Below are 3,176 nucleotides of genomic sequence, written 5' to 3'. Positions count from 1 at the left end.
GGCTTGCTGAGGTTCGAAAATTTTAGATTGGTCAAAAAGTGGTCACAAGATCCTCGTTTCGTGGTCACAAGGTTTTTGTCGATTTTGATCTAGTTTTCTGAAAATTCCACAGGCCACGTCTTTCACTTGTTTGAGCTCATATTTTCTGTGGTTACTTCTTTTGTGCTCCTAAGTAAAGGAAAAATATCAAAAAAATAAAATAAAAAAGTCGAAATTTCCCAAAAAAACAACGACAGCCAAAAAAATAGAAAAAAAAGAGAGGGACAAAAGAGGAACAATATCTAGAGGAGCACATAGAGAAGACCAAAGTGAGCTGTGTTTGCGTGTGCTGTCTGGTTCCTTGTTTGTATTACTGTTTCCATCCATCATACTTGTTTTTCTCACACCTATCACCTTGTTATCCACCATACTTTTGTCACACACCTGGTACTTGCAACACTTTAGACCAGCAACGAGAACAAGTACTTTAGACTATAATTCAGCATTACTTTCTGTTACTGACTTGTGTGCCAGATATACATATTACTCTTTGTGTGCCTTCCAAGCTCCACAAACTCTTCAGATCAGTACAGACAAAGGGCCTTGTAATCTCGGTACCACTGCCTCATAGGTATCACGAACCAGCCACCGGTTGTACCGCTCACTGCTTGTGTTGGTAAGAACTTTGTAAGAGCTTGGTAAGACGCTTTCACTTGCTATGAAAAGTGACACCACTGCAACCACGTAGTCATTTGGTAGGGATAACTTTCACTGTTTGTTCCTGTTTTTGTGTTTTCAATGGTAGGAGATGAACAGACTAGAGATAACAACCCTAAGGGTTTCAACGAGTGTGTCAGTCAAGAGCAACTACAAGCTATTGTAGAGGATGCCCAAAAAAGGATAAATGAGGCCGTCAGGAAGGCCATCACTGACACACTCATTGAACTCAACATTGGCAACAGCATGGAGAGGTTGGACAAATGAATTTCCACACTAACCAATAAGGTTACTGAGTTGGAAACATTGGTGGCGGTCAACAACAATGATGTCTCCGGCAGCAACACCAATGGTCTCTTGCAACAAGACACGGTGCATGATGCCGCTGGAAACATGGATCGAGCAGCTTTCCAACAAGAGAGATTACAACAACATCTTCGTCGCAACACGACAGGTATAGGTGGTGTCCACCACCACCGTCAAGGTAATAATCACCGTGTGCCCGATGATCCTTATGCTAAAATTAAGTTCACAATACCATCTTTTTCAGGTCATTATGATGCTGAGGGATATCTTGATTGGGAGATGACGGTAGAACAAAAGTTTAGTGCCCACCTTGTACCTGAGCAGCATAGAGTTAGACAAGCTACTAGTGAGTTTAAGGATTTTGCCATTATTTGGTGGAATGGGCTAGCTGCACAGGATGCTTTACCTGGTACGTGGGAAGAACTTAAGGTAGCTATGCGTGATCGTTTTGTTCCTCCTTATCATAGAGACTTGCATAAGAAATTGATGCGTTTAGAACAAGGAGATAAATCTGTATAGGATTACTATGGTGAGCTCCAAAAGGGATTGATGCACTATAGTGTTGTGGAGGGAAACGAAGATGCCATTTGTCGTTTTTATTCAGGTTTGAGGCATGAGATTCAGGACATTGTTGATTATAAAGAATTTAACACTGTCAACCAGTTGTTTCAGTTTGCTATGCTTGCAGAAAAGGAATTGCAAGGGCGTGAACACTAGGGCAAGAGCAAGGTCAGCACCAGCACATACACGCCACGCTCGGCACCATCTTCGGGGCTGACCAAGCCAACCACTTTTTGGGTGCCTCCACCAGCGAGCAAGCGACCAGCAGCCTCTGGAGTTTCTGCTACACCTAAGGCACCTCCCGCATGACCTTCAGATTTAGGTAAAAATTCTTTGCAGGTGCCTACCAAGAGTTCCTCATCCATTGCATCAACGGGAAGCACTTCGGGTATTCAGTGCCACCACTGCCATGGCATTGGCCATGTGCAGAAGGACTGCCCAAGTCAGTGGGCATATATTGCTACAGAAGATGGTTACATTAGCACCTCTGACATTGAGGATGAAGAAGACCAAGATGCAGATGAGGACGACGGCAAAGTCCTTGGTGACAAGGCCACGGCGTCCTATAGGAGCATCATTGTACAGCGGGTGCTTAGCTCACAAGTCCAGCAACCTGAGAAGCTACAACGCCATAACTTGTTCTAGATTTTCTTCATCATCAGCGACCGTCGAGCACGTGTCATTATTGATGGAGGTAGCTGCAACAATTTGGTGAGTTCTGATTTGGTCAAGAAGCTTGGCTTGACCACACGCCCACACCCATGTCTATACCATATTCAGTGGCTAAATGATTCTGGTAAAGCAAAGGTAACACAAACTTGCAGAGTTTCATTTTCTATTGGTTCTTATGCTGATTTTGTTGATTGTGATGTGGTACCTATGCAAGCTTGTTCACTCTTATTAGGTCGTCCTTGAGAACATGATAATGATGCTACACACCATAGTAGAAGTAATAAATACACTTTTGTACATAAAGGAAAGAAAATTACTTTGGTACCTTTGACCCCTGCTCAAATTGTACAAGCTGATAGAGAACGCGCTGCTAGTTTGAATGATGTTCAATCTGAAAATCAGCAAATTGCTAATTCTATTTTCCTACCTAAAAAGGATAAGTCTACATCTATTTCTAAGGCTGAGGGGATTAAATTGAAGGGTGGTGTTATGCTTGCAACAAAATGTGATTTTGCTGAAATTTCTGATGATGATATGTGCTATGCTTTGGTATGCAAACGAGCTATGTTTTCGCTTGATGATATTGTTAGCTCGATACCTCCTGCTGTCACTAACCTTTTGCAGGAGTATAAGGACATTTTTCTAGCTGAGATACCCCTAGGGCTGCCACCTATGAGAGGGATAGAGCATCAAATTGATTTGATTCTGGGAGCAACCTTGCCCAACCGAGCTGCCTATCGAACCAATCCTGAGGAGACTAAGGAAATTCAGTGGCAAGTCTAAGATCTTTTGGACTGCGGGTATGTACGTGAAAGCCTTAGTCCTTGTGCTGTTCCTGTACTTTTGGTTCCTAAGAAAGATGGAACTTGGCATATGTGTGTTGATTGTAGAGCCATCAATAATATTACTATTTGGTATCGTCATTCTATTCCTAGGCTAGA

This window comes from Miscanthus floridulus, chromosome 4 (assembly GCF_019320115.1).
Source record: "Miscanthus floridulus cultivar M001 chromosome 4, ASM1932011v1, whole genome shotgun sequence".
Classification (NCBI taxonomy): Eukaryota; Viridiplantae; Streptophyta; class Magnoliopsida; order Poales; family Poaceae; genus Miscanthus; species Miscanthus floridulus.
Note: the sequence above shows the minus strand (reverse complement) of the source record.